Source organism: Hippopotamus amphibius, chromosome 2 (assembly GCF_030028045.1).
Source record: "Hippopotamus amphibius kiboko isolate mHipAmp2 chromosome 2, mHipAmp2.hap2, whole genome shotgun sequence".
Taxonomy (NCBI): domain Eukaryota; kingdom Metazoa; phylum Chordata; class Mammalia; order Artiodactyla; family Hippopotamidae; genus Hippopotamus; species Hippopotamus amphibius.
Genome location: NC_080187.1, coordinates 220,763,858 through 220,785,002, shown reverse-complemented (window position 1 = coordinate 220,785,002; position 21,145 = coordinate 220,763,858).

Below are 21,145 nucleotides of genomic sequence, written 5' to 3'. Positions count from 1 at the left end.
AGTGAATTCTCTCTGCTTGAGGTCTCCAAAATATCCTAAGATTCCTGGGCCTCCTAGGAAGTGACCTCCCTAACTCATTTGTAAAGATAGGGACCCCGAATACATATCTCAAGAGGGCTTTGTAGGCACTGGCTTCATAAAATCAAACTTAATTCTTTAAAACTGTCTAGTCATATCTGATTTTGTGCATGATTTTAAAACAGGACATTTTAGTCATAGCCTTAGAAATAAAACTTTTGTTTTCAACTGTGTCTTATCACAAGGAGGACAGATTCTTCTTGAACCTATGAAAATAACTATATTGCTATGAAAATAAGAATACTTAATATTCTCTGATTTTTGGAGGAGTCAGGCAGGGAGAAAAAAATAAATGTTTCAGTTTTGTTTAAAAAATAGAATTTACTAGATTGTTATGAGTCATAGATTGCTTAAGAGAAAAGGAAAAGGGGTTTTCTTACACCTAGAAAATAGAATTTTGAAGAGTCAGTGATATTTCAAACAAAAGCCATAACAAATGTAATTATCTTTTACCAGATTACCCAGTATCATGTAATTAATTAAAAAAAATTTATTTATTTATTTTGGCTGCACTGGGTCTTAGTTGTGGCATGCAGGATCTTAGTTGTGGCATGCAGGCTTCTTAGTTGTGGCACACATATGGCACATATCCTCCCCCGGGATCGAACCCAGGCCCCCTGCATTGGGAGCATGAAGTCTTACCCACTGGACCACTGGGGAAGTCCCTCTATGTAATTAATTTTGTTTCACTTGATGTTAGGTTAGCAGTTTTATGAACATGTCAGCTTTTTTATATTAGAGTTTCAGAAATTCTGACTTAGCCCATTGGTATGATATCAACTTTATTTAAATAATGCTATCAGAAGGCTGTATACCAGCAGCCTGGCATAGTTCTTTTCCTTTCATTTCTAAGACAGTTTCTTTTTGTTGAGGTACTCTAACCTGTAGCTAGTTGATTCTACCAGATATTAGGAAAGCGTCAGAGTAAAACAACACTCTCTGTGAATGACAAAAGACTTGAAGTAGCCATAGTTAAAGGTCTAATAAGAGTCCATTTACAAAATAAGGCAATTGACAAGGAAATTTTATTGTTTTTGTTATATACAATATTTTAAATACTTGAAATTATGATTGATAACATTATATAAGGACATTTCATAGATAGTGAGAGCACTGACAGATTTATAGCTATTTTACAAAATTTCAGAAATAACAACTTACCCATACAAATGTAACCTAGGAAAGGTTAAGTATCTTTTTTGACAATGCTTCCCATGCAATTTAATATATCAAATGAATCTAATTAGTTTAATATCTTTCTTATTATAGGGTGAGAGAACAAATCCTTTGAGTTCTTCCATGAGCCCTAGAGGAAATCAATCTCAAAGTCATTTCAAGGTAAAGAAGACTTTATTTAAAGCTTTTTTGGAAAGTCCTCTAAAAATGTCAAATTGTTTGAATATTTAATTAGACTCATAAGGGTGATGTTAAACTTTATGTGTTGATTTGACTGGGCTAAGGAATGCCCAGATAGCTGGTAAAATATTATATTTAAGCATGTCTGGGACTTTGCTCATGGTCCAGTGGTTTAGAATCCACCTTCCAAGCAGGGGACACAGGTTCAATCACTGGTTGGGAAACTAAGATCCCACATGACACAGGGCAGCTAAGCCCATGCACCACAACTACTGAGCATGCAGGCCACACCTAGAGAGCCTGCATGCCACAAGTAGAGACCCCACGTGCTCTGAAACCCACATGCCACAGCAGAGGATCCCACATGTTGCAAAGAAGATCCTGTGTGCTGCAACTAAGACCTGAAACAGCCAAAAATAAAATAAATAATTTTTTCTCATTTTATGTATTTATTTATTTATTTTTTGAGGTACACCAAATTTAATCTGTATTTATACACATATCCCCGTATTCCCTCTCTCCCTTGATTCCCCCCCACCCTCTCCGTCCCAGTCCTCTAATGCATCACCCATCCTCGAGTTGAACTCCCTTTGTTATACAGCAGCTTCCCACTGGCTATCTATTTTACAGTTGGTAGTATATATATGTCTATGCTACTCTCTCACTTCATCTCAGTTTCCCCTTCACCCCCCGCCCCCCCAAACCTTGAGTTCTCCAGTCCATTCTCTGCATCTGCATCCTTGTTCTTGTCTTGCCACTGAGTTCATCAGTACCATTTTTAGATTCCATATATATGAGTTAGCATACAATATTTGTCTTTCTCTTTTTGACTTACTTCACTCTGTATGACAGGCTCTAGGTCTATCCACCTCATTACATACTGCTCCATCGCATTCCTTTTTAAAGCTGAGCAATATTCCATTGTATATATGCCACATCTTCTTTATCCATTCATTTGCTGAGGGGCATTTAGGTTGCTTCCATGTCCTGGCTATTGTAAATAGTGCTGCAGTGAATATTATGTTACGTGTTTCTTTGGGGATTATGGTTTTCTTTGGGTATATGCCCAGGAGTGGAATTACTGGATCATATGGTAGTTCTATCTGTAGTTTTTTAAGGAACCTCCAAACTGTTTTCCATAGTGGCGGTACCAACTTACATTCCCCCAACAGTGCAGGAGACTTCCCTCTTCTCCACACCCTCTCCAACATTTGTTGTTTCCAGATTTTGTGATGATGGCCATTCTGATCGGTGTGAGGTGATACCTCATTGTGGCTTTGACTTGCATTTCTCTGATGATTAGTGATGTTGATCCTTCCATGTGTTTGTTGGCCATCTGTATGTCTTCTTTGGAGAAATGTCTATTTAGGTCTTCTACCCATTTGTGGATTGGGTTATTTGCTTTTTCGGTGTTAAGCTGCAGGAGCTGGTCGTATATTTTGGAGGTTAATCCTTTGTCCGTTGTTTCATTGGGAACTATTTTTTCCCAATCTGAGGGTTGCCTTCTTGTCTTGTTTATGGTTTCTTTTGCTGTGCAAAAGCTTTTAAGTTTCATTAGGTCCCATTTGTTTATTCTTGATTTTATTTCCATGATTCTAGGAGGTGGGTCACAAAGGATCTTGCTTTGATGGATGTCATAGAGTGTTCTGCCTATGTTTTCCTCTAGGAGTTTTATCGTGTCTGGCCTTACATGTAGGTCTTTAATCCATTTGGAGTTTATTTTTGTGTATGGTGTTAAGGAGTGTTCTAATTTCATTCTTTTATATGTCGCTGTCCAATTTCCCCAGCACCACTTATTGAAGAGGCTGTCTTTTTTTCCATTGTATATTCGTGCCTCCTTTGTCAAAGATAAGGTGCCCATATGTGTTTGAGCTTACCTCTGAGTTCTCTATTCTATTCCACTGATCTTCCTTTCTATTTTTGTGCCAGTACCATACTGTCTTTTTTTTTTTCTTCTCAGTGTAAAAGTTATATTTTATTGCCATGCTACAAAATGTATGAAATTGGCACTGACAGGGATAAATAGAGAACAAGGGTGGGGAGGGCTAGAGGGTAAAAGATGTTGTTACATATAGAATAAGGTTTAATCAACAGTGGTAAATTTTGCCAATATTAAAAATGGAAACCAAAATTTAAAATGCTGATATGAAATAGCATTAAAATACATTTATGCATAGTACAGTATCACTTATGTCTTTTATTAGAGAAATATGGAATGTTTATAATTGAAATTAACCATAGGGGGTAAAATTCCTATTTCACATACAATATGGCAATGGTAGTCCCACTGTTAGACAATTTTTTATAAAAGACAGAATTAAAAATCTAACTACATTTATACAAAGTTGCTATATTTATGCCTTTACATAGAAAGAAACATTTATAATGCAAATTAGGACATACAATAATCTTACAATATTATTCAATGTAATGAAAATAAAAACATAACACAAAATTTGTCCTTTATAAAATGTATATTTTGCATTTACCAATGCAAATGTGGCATACTGGTGACTACTGTACTATTAATACCAGTCTGTTTCTGTGCTACTATTGTCCAATTGTCATAGAACTGCAACTGTAATGATGCTACAAAAGACTGTGTAATACACCCCCCAAAAAAATGAGGAAGTAGGGATGGGGAAAAGGGATATAAAGAACAAGAAAGATAGGGTGCTTGTTTGGGCAGAGTATATTGTGACATGTCATAAAATATTTGTTAATTTTTCAAGCCAAAAACATTTTCTATACATTCTGTGGTTTTGTACCAATGCCTTTATTCAAATTTGGCAAACATCAGGGAAAAGGTAATTTAGTACCATATACCTCATATATCAGAGATAAGAAAGAGATGCCAATACATCAGTTAGTTCTGAATGTTGTCTCTGATGGTATGTCTATTTCAAAGAGACATATATATGTATATTAGTATATACATATATATATATTTATGCACACACACTATGCATTGCACAAAACACTTGGACATTATGGGTTAGGAACAGCACAAGGGGAAATGGGGTGTATTTTTTAGCTTGTTAAAACCTATACCTTGAGGCAAAAATATGTGGCACATTATTGGGAAATTATGAAAACATAAGACCCTTGTCCCATTTTTAATAGAACATTATTGAGGTACATTTTTATATGTTGTGTCATGGATTTTTTTTTTTTGGTGGTTGGGGGGGTGATAAACAAACATTAGCTTGACTTATAACATTGAACTGTGGGGTCAACATTAATATTTATAAAAACAAGGATTGCTTGGCAAATTTTCTTAAGTCCCAAATGTGATCTATTCTGGATATACTGAGAAGTGAAAAGCTTTTTGCTGAGTCTTCAAAAGTAAAGTGCATATCTCATCACTCCACAGCAGCAGTAAATAAAAGGAACTATTTGCCAGTCTTCCTGGAGGGAGGGAAGGCACCATATTTTCATTTTTAAAGGAACATGAACTTGGGAAATCAAACACACTAAGAAAAACACATGTGATACCCATATCAGTTTCCAACCCTGCTCTGGGATAAAAGCAGTTATGATGTATATGGATAAAAGAGGCTTCTATTAGGGGGAAAACATAGGATCAATGCTTCCATTTCCAAAACCAAAAAGTGGGATCATGGATCTATCAACAAAACAGAATATCTAAAATTAGGTCTGTCTCAGAAAATCTGAAACATATGGCCACAATTATATCCCAATAAATTATTTCATTCTAAAATGCACTTAGTATTTGGTACAATTCTTCCAGGACAGAGCTTAATGCCCATTACTAGACTACCGCAGAGGACAAATAGTGTTCTACATTACTTTTTATTAAGTAGGAACACAGGTGATTTCCAGAGACATCTAGAAATTAATACCATTAATGTAGAAATTAATTGTATACATCTTCCCTAATACTCGTAGTACCTAACAATCAAATTCTTAGCAGACAAATTGGTCCCACTTTCGTTTTTAAAGCACACAGTATTTAAAGCATAAACTGCAATGGTTATATTATAGTTGCTTAAAAAATATAAAAACTAATCAGAATCTGGAAGGAAAAAAGAAAAGGCTGAGGAAAAGTAAGAAAAGAAAGTATCCAACCTCCAAAATGAGTAAATAGGTCAGCCCTTTCGTTTGGAGGTTAACATTCTATCTTGACAGCTTGTTTTGCAGAAAACCATGTGCACTGTTTCCATCATAACTCTTATTCCACATTACAAAATTCATCACATAAGTTTGGCACAATCAGAAATCTACTCAGAAAAAAGCATGAATGGAACAATACATTGAAATGGAAACTGCACACCTATACCACTGCTCTCTTTTTAGAGAACAGTGAACACTTTAGTATGCACCAAAGTCACAGAAAAAAAAAATTCTGTTATGCACATAAACCAATGGCACTGAAAATGATAAAGACACCTTTAATAATTTATTTTCTTTATAAGGGTGCCGCCCTATTATTTGCTAATCCATTCACTGATCTATAATTAGGTCATTTATGGAACAGATTGGATACTATATGACAAACTTTTTCATGCTAAATTAACCTTAGTTACATCTGGTAGATCCAGATCATAATCTCAAACTTCCTCATACTTGAGAGGAAACAGTGACATATTTTGCAAGATTATCTAACCTTCTTTCTACTCTACCTTCCCTTGTCTTCTTTAGGATTTGGGAAACTGGAAAATTCTTGATTTTCCAAGAGCTAGGCATATGGACTCTTATCAGTTTATATAAACTTCAATTCACTTTCAGTCCTAAATTATGACACAGCATCACTGCTATAAGACTTCCACTGTACCTGCTATGCTGGCAACAATCTTAACATTCTATTAAAATCAAGGGATAATCCAAGATTCAGCTGTGAGTGAAACGACAGCAGAGCTGAGGAGCACTACAGTGGGCAGAGTACAACTGCAGCCGTGTGACTGAGGGAATCACTGCTAAAGTGCTGGGAGAGTGACCACAGAGGAAACACAGTACCTTTAGGGAACTTTGCTTGTTAAAAGTAGCTTCTTTTTTTCCTTCTCAGCTGCTTAAGAGATCACTTGTAAGTGTTCGAGGTGTTTTGGGGACTTCCAATTCTGTCTGATGATTATTCTGTTCAACAACTGGCTCTTCCACTACATTTATACTATTATTCTGCATAATCTCTTGCAACATATTAAATAATTCTTCTGCACGAGCACACTTAAAGGCAAAGATTCTTTGTCCAGTTTGACACCTTCGACCACTTTCAAAAGAAAAGAGATTCGAATCATAGCCATAGCGTCGGAGGCAGAGTTAGTGCCATTTTACCGAGTCACATTTGCGAGTGTATAAAATCAGTTCCATGTCTGTAAGTTCCATTGTGTCAGAACCTAACTCATTCCCATCATCATCCACATTAATGACCTTAAACTTGTTCCGATGGTTATCTGGGACAGTGTCTTCATCTGGACAGCTACAACAGCTACCCATGGCTTCTTCAGAAGACCATGTGAACACTAGATCTGGCCATTAATATTCTTAACCTCTGCTGCAGCATCAGGAGTTTAATCATACTTCAAAATACCATATTTTCTTTGCTGACAACCTTGCGGAATTCTCTTCTGAGAAAAATAGATACAATTTTGTCCTAATCTGGTTGAAAAGCCACAGCTGCATCTTACTTTATGACAAATTGACTGTTTCATCACTTTTACATCTGGCCATCTACTTCTTAACGGTCATTTCGTCGGCCCAGGAGCTGGGAGGGGGCAGGGCGTGGGTCGGCGGACGCGGAACCCCGGGCTCCCACCCGGGCAGGAGCCCCTTCTGGAAGCCGCAGTACCATACTGTCTTGATCACTATGGCCTTGTAGTGTAGTTTGAAGTCAGGAAGCCTGATTCCACCAACTCCATTTTTCCTTCTCAAGATTGCTTTGGCTATTCGGGGTCTTTTGCATTTCCATACAAATCGTAAGATTTCTTGCTCTAATTCTGTGAAAGATGCCATTGGTAATTTGATCGAGATTACGTTGAATCTGTAAATTGCTTTGGGTAGTACAGTCATTTTCACAATGTTGATTCTTCCAATCCAGGAACATGGTATGACCCTCCATCTGTTTGTGTTGTCTTTGATTTCTTTCATCAATGTCTTAAAGTTTTCTGCATACAGATCTTCTGCCTCCTTAGGCAGGTTTATTCCTAGGTATTTTATTCTTTTTGTTACAATGGTGAATGGGAGAGTTTCCTTAATTTCTCTTCCTGATCTTCTGTTGTTAGTGTATAGGAATGCAAGAGATTTCTGTGCATTAATTTTGTATCCTGCTACTTTACTAAACTCATCAATTAGTGCTATCAGTTTTCTGGTAGAGTCTTTAGGGTTTTCTATGTATAATATCATGTCATCTGCAAAGAGTGACAATTTGACTTCTTCTTTTCCAATTTGGATTCCTTTGATTTCTTTTTCTTCTCTGATTGCTGTGGCTAAAAATTTGAAAACTATGTTGAATAATCGTGGTGAGAGTGGACACCCTTGTCTTGTTCCTGTTCTTAGAGGGAATTCTTTCAGTTTTTCCCCATTTAGAACGATGTTGGCTTTTGGTTTCTCATATATGGCTTTTATTATGTTGATGTAATTTCCTTCTATGCCCATTTTCTGGAGCGCTTTTTATCATAAATGGATGTTGAATTTTGTCAAAAGCTTTTACTGCATCTATTGAGATTATCATATGGTTTTTATCCTTCAATTTGTTGATATGATGTGTCACGTTGATTGATTTGCGTATATTGAAGAATCCTTGCATCCCAGGGATAAACCCTACCTGATCATGGTGTATGATTTTTTTAATGTGCTGTTGGATTCTGTTAGCTAGTATTTTGTTGAGGATTTTTGCATCTATATTCATCAGTGATATTGGTCTGTAATTTTATTTTTTTGTGACATCTTTGCCTGGTTTTGGTATCTGGGTGATGGTGGCCTCGTAGAATGAGTTTGGGAGTGTTCTGCCTCCTGCTATATTTTGGAAGACTTTGAGAAGGATAGGTGTTAGCTATTCTCTAAATGCTTGATAGAATTTGCCCGTGAATCCATCTGGCCCTGGGCTTTTGTTTGTTGGGAGTTTTTTAATCACTGCCAGAATTTCCATACTTGTGACTGGTCTGTTCATAGTTTCTATTTCTGACTGGTTCCATCTTGGAAGATTGTATTTTTCTAAGAATTGATCCATTTCTTCCAGGTGATCCAATTTATTGGCATATAGTTGCTTGTAGTAGTCTCTCATGATCTGTTGTATTTCTGTCGTGTCCGTTGTTACTTCTCCTTTTTCATTTCTAATTCTGTTGATTTGCATCTTCTCCCTTTTTTTCTTGATGAGTCTGGCTAATGGTTTATCAATTTTGTTAATCTTCTCAAAGAACCAGCTTTTAGTTTTATTTATTTTTGCTATTGCTTCCTTCCTTTCTTTTTCATTTATTTCTGCTCTGATCTTTATGATTTCTTACCTTCTGCTCATTTTGGGGTTTCTTTGTTCTTCTTTTTCTAATTGTTTGAGGTGTAAGGTTAGGCTGTTTATTTGATATTTTTCTTGTTTCTTAAGGTAGGACTGTATTGCTATAAACTTCCCTCTTAGAACTGCTTTTGCTGTGTCCCATAGGTTTTGGGTTGTTGTGTTTTCATTGTCGTTTGTTTCTAGATATTTTTTTATTTCCTCTTTGATTTCTTTAGTGATTCCTTGGTTGTTTAATAGTGAATTGTTTAGCCTCCATGTGTTTGTATTTTTTTGCAGCTTTTTTCCTGTAATTGATATCTAGTCTCATGGCATTGTGATTTGAGAATATGCTTGATATGATTTCAATTTTCTTGAATTTGCTGAGGTTTGACTTGTGACCCAAGATGTGATCTATCCTAGAAAATGTTCCATGTGCACTTGAGAAGAAGGTGTATTCTGTCGTTTTTGGATGGAATGTCCTATAAATATCAATTAAGTCGAGATGGTCTAATGTGTCCTTATTTATTTTCTGTTTGGATGATCTGTCCATTGATGTAAGTGGGGTGTTCAAGTCTCCCACTATTATTGTGTTACTGTCGATGTCCCCTTTTATGGCTGTTAGCATTTGCCTTATGTATTGAGGTGCTCCTATGTTGGGGGCATAGATATTTACCATTGTGATATGTTCTTCTTGAATGAATCCCTTGATCATTATGTAGTGTCCTTCCTTGTCTCTTTTAATAGTCTTTACTTTCAAGTCTAATTTGTCTGATATGAGTATTGCTACTCCAGCTTTCTGTTGACTTCCATTTGCATGGAATATCTTTTTCCATCCCTTTACTTTCAGTCTCTATGTATCCCTTGGTCTGAAGTGGGTTTCTTGTAGGCAGCCTATAGAAGGGTCTTGTTTTTGTATCCATTCAGCCAGTCTGTGTCTTTTGGTTGGAGCATTTAAACCATTTACATTTAAGGTGATTATTGACATGTGTGTTCCAATTACCATTTTCTTAATTGTTTTGGGTTTGTATTTGTAGGTGTTTTCCTTTTCTTGTGTTTCCTACTTAGAGAAGTTCCTTGAGCACTTGTTGTAAGGCTGGTTTGGTGGTGCTGAATTCTCTTAACTTTTGCTTGTCTGGAAAGCTTTCGATTTCTCCATTGAATCTGAATGAGATTCTTGCTGTGTAGAGTATTCTTGGCTGTAGGTTTCTCTCTTTCAGGACTTTCAGTATATCCTGCCATTCCCTTCTGGCCTGCAGAGTTTCTGTAGAAAGGTCAGCTGTTATCCTTATGGGTTTTCCCTTATATGTTGTTTGTTGCTTTTCTCTTGCTGCTTTTAATATTTTTTCTTTGTGTTTAATTGTCATTAGTTTGATTAATATGTGTCTTGGTGTATTTCTCCTTAGGTTTATTCCGTATGGGACTCTCTGTGCTTCTTGGACTTGGTGAATTATTTCCTTTCCCATGTTGGGGAAGTTTTCCACTAGAACCTCTTCAAATATTTTCTCAGACCCTTTCTTGGTTTCTTCTTCTTCTGGGATGCCTATAATTCGAATGTTGGTATGTTTAAGGTTATCACTGAGGTCTCTGAGACTGTCTTCTAATCTTTTTATTTTTTCTTTTTCCTGCTCTGTGGCAGTTATTTCCCCCATTCTATCTTCCAACTCATTGATTCGTTCTTCTGCCTCAGTCATTCTGCTGGTTAGAGCATCTAGAGTATTTTTAATTTCAGTTATTTTGTTATCCATTGCTGTTTGTTTTTCTGAGTTCTTATGAACTGTTTCTTGTCCTTTCTCTATTTTGTTATCGAGATTTTGTATCATTTTTACTATCATGACTCTAAATTCTCTTTCAGGCATTTTTCCTATTTCCTCTTCATTTATTTGGTCTTGTGGGTTTTTTTCCTGCTCCTTTGCCTGCATGGTGTTTCTTTGTTTCCTCATGGTTGTCCAAACTTTTGGGGTTGCTTGTCCTGGCAATAGAGGTGTTTATAGAAGACTGTCCAAGCCTCAGACTAATGTCCAAGTATTGGATTAAACGAATATTAAGTCTAGGAAACACATACATGTATAAGACACACAATTACTGAATCCGTTAGGACATAAGGCTCTAGAAACACCTGACAGAACCCCAGTGTGCTATCAGATATTCAAAGAGAAACCCAGCAGAAATTGACAACTGAAACAGAACAAATCAGAGACAAAAGCAAAAAACAAACAACAAATAACACCCTACACATACAAACATCAATCCAGGGAGATTTTGTAAGCTAGGATCAAATATAGAAAAGAGCTGGAGTACCACCAGAGAGAATGGAGATTCTCAGAATGTAATTAGACAACTGTACTAAGAACTAAGATAAAGACAAAAGCCTAATATTAAATACCAAGGCAGTGCATCATCTGGAGAATAGAGCAAGGAGTCTGAGCAGACCGATAGTGTTGCTTATAAGTATGTCAAGATAAAATAAACTTAAAAAGGCTGGAAGAAAGGGGAACAGAAGAGTGTAATGTGGTTGGAAATATGCAAATAAAAAGAAAGGAATAGAAATGTATAAAAGATAGGGATGAAAGGAAAGTATAAGAGTTATTTTGTCCGTACTACCAAAAACTTAGCTAGATATAGAAGTATATAAAAAGGCAAAAAAAAAAAAGAATAAAAAAATCATTAAAAAATTATGTTATAAAACTTGTAGATCCCTTAGGGCTAAGATCATATTTAATAAATCAAAAAAAAAAAAAAGAGAGAGAGAAAGAAAAAAAAATCCAGAACTGATCCCAGAATGGACCAGTTCAATATTTATTGATACTACTATTTCTGTTTCCTTAGCGTCTCAGCTGTAAGTGTCCTTCTCCTTGCCTTGGGTTTTTTTTGCGTTATTCTGTGACCAGCAGAGGTTCCTTTATTGTTCGTCTGTAAGCATTGGTGTGTGGGGAAGGAGAGGGTACAATAGTGGCTCCTTCTCCTGGGAGTGAGTGAGCAGTGGCGCACTGTTGTTTCAGTCAGGCTTGGAGGTGCCTGTTGCAGAGGGCGCTGGTGGCTCAGGCGTACACAGAAAGTCTTAGAGTTGGGCCTCTCTCAGGGTTTTTTTTTTCTTTTTGATGCTGTTGTTGTTGTTGTTTTTTTTTTTTTCTCTCGGCAGCCTCCCTGCTGCTGGCCTTAGGTGGCCCGCAGGGCGTCTCTCCACTGCCTGTTGCAGAGGCGCCGAAAGAGAGGGAGAGGCTACTCGCGCGGCTCCTCCTCCCCGCCCGTGAGCCTGCAGCCTCCAGCCGCCATCATGGCCGGGCAGCTCTCAGGGACGGGCACTCCTCTCCGCGGACCTCCTCCCTCCTGTCCTCTCCGTCCGTCACCCTACCGGCAACAATGTTTCTCACCCTGAACCAGCTCTCCAGTTCCCACGCTCCCGCTCCTGGACCCTCCGTTCAGCCGAGGATCGATGTCTCAATCCGGGAACGCTGAGCTGCGCTGCGGACCCTCCGTATGTTTCTCACTCCCTCCCGTCTGCCACAGCTCCTCCGCTTCACCCTCTCTGAGCCGTCATAGATGCCTCCCTACCAGCTATGTCGGGCTCCCCGCAGCCCTCTCTGGTGTCCGAGGCCGTCTGCTGGTGTTCAGCTGGTTCTCTGCGGGAATCACTGCGTCCTTCCGTGCATTCCCAATGCATCTGTGGAGAGGGATGCACTCCACGTCTCTCTGCTTCGCCGCCATCTTTTCTCTCCTAGAGTATTTTTAATTTCAGTTATTTTGTTATCCATTGCTGTTTGTTTTTCTGAGTTCTTATGAACTGTTTCTTGTCCTTTCTCTATTTTGTTATCGAGATTTTGTATCCTTTTTACTATCATTACTCTGAATTCTTTTTCAGGCATTTTCCCTATTTCCTCTTCATTTATTTGGTCTTGTGGGTTTTTTTCCTGCTCCTTTGCCTGCATGGTGTTTTTTTGTTTCCTCATGGTAGTCCAAACTTCTGGGGTTGCTTGTCCTGAAAGACAACTGATCCAGGAGCTGTTTCTTCTCTCAAAAGTGAAGGTAGCATGAAGAGCCTGGAGCACAGCAGCAGGGAAATAAGAACCCCACAGCCAACTCCCTGGACAGAGTCAGTTTAGGTGGCCACTCAGGGCTGGTGGTAAAGGCCCATACTTTGCTAGAGCTACAGCACCTAGGGCAGGCAGTCACAAGACCTAAGTCCCTTTATGGTCACCAAAGTTGTCACCAAGCAAGATGTCACTGCCCCAGGTGCATAGAAGCCAACACTAAGGGACTGGCATTTGAGATAAGAGAGAACTTTATTGTGAAGTCAACCAGCAAGGAGAGAGAAGGCAAAACTCTCAAAACTGCCTCCAAATATTTTTTTAAAAGTATGTCTAGAGGGTGTCCTTCTAAGAAATTAGCATCTGAGTAGGTAGTCTGATAAAGATATTTCCCTTCACCAGTGCAGTCAGGCATCATCCAATCCCTTGAGGGCCTGACTGGAATAAAAAAGCCAGGGAAGGGCAGCATTTCTTGAGCTAGAGCTTCCATCTTTTCCTGCCTTTCAGATCAGAACCCTTGATTATCAAGCCTTTGAACTGGAAGTGAATTCAATCACTGGCTTTCTTGGTTCTTCATCTTGCAGATGGCAGATTTTGGTACAATCTGGCCTTCATAACTACCTGAGCCATACCAATAATAAATCTCCTCTTATAAACCTCTCTCTATGTATACAATTGCTTCTATTTCTCTGGAGAAACCTGACTAATACAGATTTTGGTATGGAGAGTGCTTCTAGAAGCAGAGAATTTTAAAGAAGAGTTTTCTAAATTGGTCCTGGGATTCTAGAAGCGGCTAATTATGATTAGATTTAAAGACATTAATAATTGTTTTCAGTAGTAAACACAACATTAATAATTCATGGTCTGAACAGTTTATAGAGATACACAAATATTTGCATTCGATAATCCTAATCAGCCACTTATAGAAGCAAGGAATTAAATAAGTAACTCTGTATATGACACTTTTATTAAATAATTTTATTTATTTATTTATTTATTTTTTTTTTATTGGTTGCATTGGGTCTTCATTGCTGGGTGCAGGCTTTCTGTAGTTGCAGAGAACAGGAGCTACTCTTTGTTGTGGAGCACAGGCTCTAGGTGTGCAGGCTTCAGTAGTTGCGGTGCATGGGCTCAATAGTGGCTTGAGGGCCCTAGAGCACAGGCTTAGTAGTTGTGGCATATTGGCTTGCTTGCTCCACAGCATGTGGGATCTTCCTGGCCCAGAGATCTAACCTGTGTCCCCTGCACTGGCAGGGGGATTCTTTTTTTTTTTTTTTTTGGAGCTTATAGTTTAGTGAGGAAGACAGCAATAAACAAATATATATTATTCAATATACAACAATATAAAAATATACAGTATACAAAATCATACATTGATATGGTATGTGTGCAAAGAGTTATGAGGTCTACCCAAAGGAAGACTGTTTGAGGTCAGGGCCAAGTCCAGTACTTTGGAGACTTCCCATCACCATTTGTGGTGCCTTTAGCATACTGAGAGTGACATAAATATTGGTGGCTCTCTGTAAAGGTGGCAGGTGGATTCTTAACCACTGTGCCACCAGGGAAGCCCTGTATATGACACTTTCAAACACTTTGGAAATCTAAGGAATATGATGACATTGATTTCTCCTAATGTCTTTGGACAAAGTTGTCAAATAAAAGGATAAGCTCTGAGATGCAAATTCTAACTCAAGCATTGCATATGACTTAATAGCTTGTCAGTGTGTCCTGTCAGAGAGCTTTATTCCTGGCAGGGATGAAACTGCTGAAAATTGAACTGTAATTGGCTGAATTTTAAGCAAAGTTGAACTCCCATGCTCTATGGGTGTCTTCTATAAAAGTGAAGGAATTGATTGGGAAATAATCGAATTGTGTAATGTGGCATGAGGATGTGTGGAAAGACCCTGATGAAGCTAGGGGCATTGAGAGCCTAAGTTCTTATGAGTATCTGTTGCCAGAGTAAGTGGTCTCCTAACCTCAGTGGCAGTAGTATGCCCACTCCAAGTGGGTAGCAGCATCCCTGTGCACAGAGGAGTCAGCCTCTCTACCTCCATCTGAGGGGATTAATCCTGCAACAACAGGGAAAACCATAATGACCTTCCCTGAGGCAGCTGACACCTATGACTAGACTCGGGTCCCAGCAGGTCTTTAAAGGTGAGGATCAAAGTATAACCCTTGAGAAAGTGTGCTACAATCCAAAGGAAATCCTTGAGTTTCCTAATTTATACAAGCAGAAAACTATGGAATAACTGTGACAATGGTTAAAAATGTAGGATAAAGTTGGGTCAGACCAGATTTATTGATTTGGGCCAAATAAGCAGAGATTTGGCATTTATTGTTGCATCTTGGGTCCTTAGAAAGGGCTCTAACAGTTTGCTGGCATAATTGGCTGAAGCATGGATCAAAAGATGGACCACTATGAGTGAAATATAAATACCAGATCTCCTTTGGTTCAATGTAGATAAAAGGATTCAAAGCTTAGGGAGATTGGAATGTTAGAGTTGATTTTTCATTTAAGTTCTCCTCTCCACTCTGGGAGGGTTCAGAAGACATACCTTTCACCAATACATTGAGAAATATGTTTGTGAGTAGAATGCTAGCATCCTTGAAGAGCACCATGATTGTTCTTCTCTGTGAGCCAGACCTTGCAGTGGAAACTGCAGCCACTCAAGTTGAAAATCTAAATGTGATAGGAGTAATCAGATCCAAGGGCAGTGGGGGCCAAGGGGCTTTGCCCAACCACTAAACTCTAGGTAGATATAGTTACTCTATTCAAAACAGCAAAGTCAAAGCAGCATTCAGAATAGTCTGACTGGCACAGACCTATGGTGTTGGCTAGTTAATCATGGTGTTACATTAGGTATAAAAGATAGAAAGCCTACCAAATTCTTACCTGATCTGTCTAAGCAGAAATGGGCTAAGTCAAACAATGGTGTAACTTGAATCACAAAAATATAAAATTTGTGCTTAACTAATTCCCAAACTTTAGCCAATTTACAAACCCAGAATCGCTTGAATGAAGGGGAGACCAGATCCACCTAAGGAAAGACACTGACACCGACAAAACGTATACTCTTCAAATCTTACTGCCAGCCTTCCCCAAAGAAACTGATAGACTTTTACTAGGGTGACTGTGTATTGGGGGAAACGAAAATAATTAGACAATTCAGGGACTACAGGTCACTGGCTCTGAACTGACATTGTTTCTGGGAGACCCAAAATGTCGCTGTGGTATTTCATTCAGAGTAGGGGCTTTTGAGAGTCAAGTGGCCAATGAAATTTTTGCTCAGGTCCACCTTATAGTGGGTCCCCAGATCCATCCTGTGATTATTTCCCTAGTTTTAGAATGAATAATTGTAATAGACATACTTAGTAGTTGAGAAAATCAAATCATCACATTGGTTCCCTGACCTGAGAAGTTGGGGCTCTTTTGGTGGGAAAGGCTAAATAGAAGCCATTAGAACTGCTTATACCTAGGAAAATAGTAAATTAAAAGCAATACAACATGCCTAGATAAATTGCAGAGATTTGTGCCACCATGAAGGACTTGAAAGATGCAGGAGTGGTGATCCCCACCACATTCCCATTCATGTCTTTATTTGGTTGTGCAAAAGACAGATGGAACTTGGAGAACGACAGTGAATCATCACAAGCTTAATCTACAGATAACTCCAACTGCAGCTTCTGTACTAGATATGGTTTCATTGCTTGAGCAAATTCACACATCCCCTAGCATCTCTATGCAGCTACTGATCTGTCCAATAACTTTTCCTCCATTTCTGTTCAAAGGCCAGTCAAATGTCATTTTCTCTCAGCAAATAAAGCCAAAAATACACCTTCACTGTCCTACCTCATGGATTTATCAACTCTCCATCCTTATATCCCAATCTGGTTTGTAGAGATCTTGATTGCCTTTCCCTTCCACAAGATAGCCCCCAGCCCCTTTACAATGATGATACTATGCTGATTGGACATAGTGAGTGGGACTAGTACTATATTAGACTTGATAAACTTTTGAGTGTCAAAAGGTGCAGAACAAATCTGACTAAAATTTTGGAGCCTTCTAACTCAGTGAAATATTTGGGGGTCCAGTGGTGCTGAGTATGGCATGTATCCCTTTCAAGGTGAAGGATAAGTTATAATATCTGGCCCCTCCCACAAGCAAGATGGAGGCACAGTGACTAGTGGGCCCTTCTGGATTTTGGAGGCAGGTTATTCCTCAGCTGAGGTTACTACTTTGGCTCATTTTTCAAGTGAACTGAAAAGCTACTAGTTTTGTGTGGGGTCCAGGACAAAAGAAGATTCTATAACAGTTCCAGGCTGCTGTGCAAGCTACTCTGTGACTTGGGCCATATATTCCAGCAGACCCAATAGTTCTGGAAGATTCACTGGCAGATAGAGATGCTGTTTGGGGCCTTTGGTAGATCCATAGATGAATCACAGTGCTGATATTAGGATTTTGGAGCAAGGTCTTACTATCATCTATGAATCACGACTGCACTTCTGAATAACAACTCTTGCAACTCTTGGCCTTTTTTTCCCCCTCTGAGTCAAATGTTTGTTTGGAAAACAGAGTTCTTTCTTGATAATGCAATCACATGAGTGGAGAAACCAGGCTCCGGAAGCATTTCCAGCCAAAAAATGAGGAAGCAAGAGGCCCCCTCTTCTGTCGCTTTAGTAGCATGATGGAGACAGTGCGTGGAGGACTGACTATAGGGCTTTGAAGCCTCTCTGAGAAGTTCCCTCCTCCTGAGTTACAGAGCAGCAGCAGAAACTGGGTCCAGAGGCTGGCAAAATTTATACCCATGGTTCATTGGATTGCAGACAGCTGGTCAGGAAGGAGGGATCCTGGAGGCTAAGGCTCTAAGGGCTATAATCCTAGATCCTTGCTCCCCAGGAATGTGGGGGCCAGAAGGGATCTGAGCTAAGGCTGAGGCCTAGCTTGGCATCGCAGGCTGACTCCAACCCCTCTGAAACCCAAAGCTGGCCTACCTGGGAGTGCCAGACTTTTAGGATAAGGGGTTGTTGTTGTCCCTCATAATGGGCTGTGATTTGTTTCAAAGTCTTTCCTTTGGTTTCATAGGATGAATACAACCATGGGCCACCAAGTTACCATGCAACATGAACTGTTCATCATGACCTGGGTGTTATCTGACCTACGGAGTCATAAAGTTGGTCATGCACAGAAGTACTACATTATCAAATGGAAGTGATCAGACCTGGCCAGGCACTGAAGGCATAGGTAAGTTACAGGAAGTAGTAGCCCAAATGTTCTTGGTTCCTACTGCTATATAATACTCCCTTCTGTCAGCCTTTACCTATAACCTTATGGGGAGCTCCATACAATTAATCTGTTGACAGTGAAAGGAAAGATGCAGACCTGGTTTACAGATGTTTTTGCATAATGTGGAGGTACCACCAGAGGTGAACAGCTGTAGCAGTACAGCTTATCTATTGGACATCTGTGAAGAACAGTGGGTAAGGAAAACCCTCCAAATGGGCAGAATTTTTGGGCAGTGCATGTAGTTTTTCACTTTGCTAGAAAGAGAAATGGCCAGGTGTGATTATATGCTGATTCATGGGCTCTGGCCAATGTTTTGGATCAATGGTCAGGGACTTGAAAGGAACATATTTGGAAAATTGTTGACAATAAAATTTGGGGAAGAAGTATATGGATATGTGTCTCACTGGGCCAAAAAAAGATGCGTCCCATGTGATGCTCACCAAAGTGTGACCTTACAGAGGAAGATTTCAATAATCAAGTAAATGGGATGACAAATTTTGTGGATACCAGTTGGCCTGTTTTCCCAGCCACCCCTGTCATTTCCCAAAGAGCTCATTAACAAAGAGGGCATGATGGCAGAGATGGAGGTTATGCATGGGCTCAGAAACACGGAATTCCATTCAGCAGGTCTGAATGACGATCTGTCAGTGTTGGACAGCAACACTGATTCTCTCACATAGAGCCACTGTACTGTGTACTACCTTAGTGGCTGGTTGATTATATTAGTCTACTTCCATCATGGAAGGGTAGCTTTTTGTCCTTACTGGAATAGACACTTAATCTAGATATGAATTTTCTTTCCCTTCATGCAATATTTCTGCCAAAACAACCATCTGTGTACTTACAGAATGCCTCATCCACTGCCAAGATATTCCACATAGCATTGCTTCATGTCAAGTAACTCACTTTACAGCAAAAGAAGTATGAAAATGGGCCTATGCTCATGGAATTCACTGGTCATACTATATTTCCTACATTTTTGAAGCAGCTGCCAAAGAATGGTAAGGGCCTTTAAAAGATTTAGGTACAGAGCTAGTTAGGTGGCAATAGTTAAGTTGGCGCTACTATGCAGTGCTGTAACAGGGTTCTCCAGGAAACTGTATATTTTCTGAGTAAGCTTCTGATATATGGTGCTGTTCTTTTATATCAAAGATTCACAGTTTCAGGTATCAAGTGGTGCAAATGGGAGTAACACCATATTTCCTTCCTGTTCCTGTGTTTTTATGCTCTGCTGGTCTAGAGGCCTTGGTTCCAGAGGAAGAAATGCTTCTACCAGGAGGTAAAACAACAATTCCCCTGAATGAAGTTTCAGACTGAAAGCTGGCCACACAGGGCTCCTCATGCCTCTGAATCAACGTATAAGGCAGGGAGTTTAGGTACAGGTTAGGGTGATTGTGACTACTGTCAGAGAAAATCCATAGCTGGACAATAGTTAATGTGGTAAAAACAGATTTACTCAGGACTACTGTAACAGGTTAAAAGAGTCCAGTATTGAACCAGAGTCAATTCTGAAACTCCAGCATGAGCAAGTAGTTATTTATAGCCAATGATCTTGAGGGAGTCAGTGAATTAATAATTACTAAGATAAAACAACTGTAAGAAAACATATCTAACATATCTAAACATATCTAACAGGATGAAGCCAGGCCAGGCTGACTAGACACCACCTGGAGGATGGTGGAGAATGAGAAACCTGATTAGATATGAGGGTGAAAAGATATGAAGGATGTGGGCCTCTTGCTGTATTAATTAGTAGGATTCTTGCTAAGAGAAGTATACACATGGGCCCATGAGGATGTTCAGAAGCCTGACTAAAGTTTGGCTTAGCAAAGAAACTTTGTCAGTTCTCCCTATTATAGGAAGGAAAGAAACACATTCTTCTTTCCTGTGAGCAATATAAGTCCATTTCTTGTTTAGCTGCCTTTTGTTCATTAAGGACCAGCCTAATCATCTTTTTTTAAATTTATTTATTTAATTTATTTATTGGCTGTGTTGGGTCTTCATTGCTGCACACGGGCTTTCTCTAGTTGCTGAGAGTGGGGGCTCCTCTTCATTGTGGTGCACAGGCTCCTCATTGTAATGGCTTCTCTTGTTGTGGAGCACAGACTCTAGGCACATGGGCTTCAATAGTTGTGGCACATGAGCTCAATAGTTGTGGCTCACAGGCTCTAGAGCATAGGCTCAGTAGTCGTGGCACACGGGCTTAGTTGCTCCGTGGCATGTGGAATCTTCCCAGGGCAGGACTTGAACCCGTGTCCCCTGCAGTGGCAGGTGGATTCTTTACCGCTGCACCACCTAGGAAGTCCCCTAATCATCTTTTGAAACTTGGTAGTAGAGGGTATGCTGTCTGGTGCAAGCTGTCAGACATTTAATAATAGGGAGTTTCTATGAAAAAAAAAACACAAAGATTAATATTTAAAACTCAATTTCTAATTCTGGAGGGCAGCCTGTTGATATTTCTCAATATTGAGTTCAGTTATGTTTATATGGTGGTGTGTACAACAGTGTCAATACAATGGATTTCATGGTTTGCAGTTTGAGTGTCTATGGTGATGATAAGTGTCCAGGTGAACTTCCTGAGTGGCTCACACAGCAACAAGTGGGAAGTTTGCCTATATATATATATAATATTTTGTGGTGATATTCTTGACATTTACATGAAGTCATTCAGCTTCAGCTTCAAGGACTTTGAGTAAAGCAAAGTTTTAGTTCTCAATGATTCCAAGTCAGAAAGGAGAAAACATGGAAATGTTAATTTGGAGAGCTGTTGTCAGGTGCTAGAGGAAACTAGAATATTTAAGATTTGTTGAGGACTGGCAAAATGTGCAACATGGAGCCCAAAAGGGTACATTACAGTTTTCCATTGAAACACAACTTTTCTCTCTGTAGTCATCACTATTCAATCAAAGATAATGTAAGACTTTTCTTTTCCAAAGTAAGTCCAGACTCATTAAA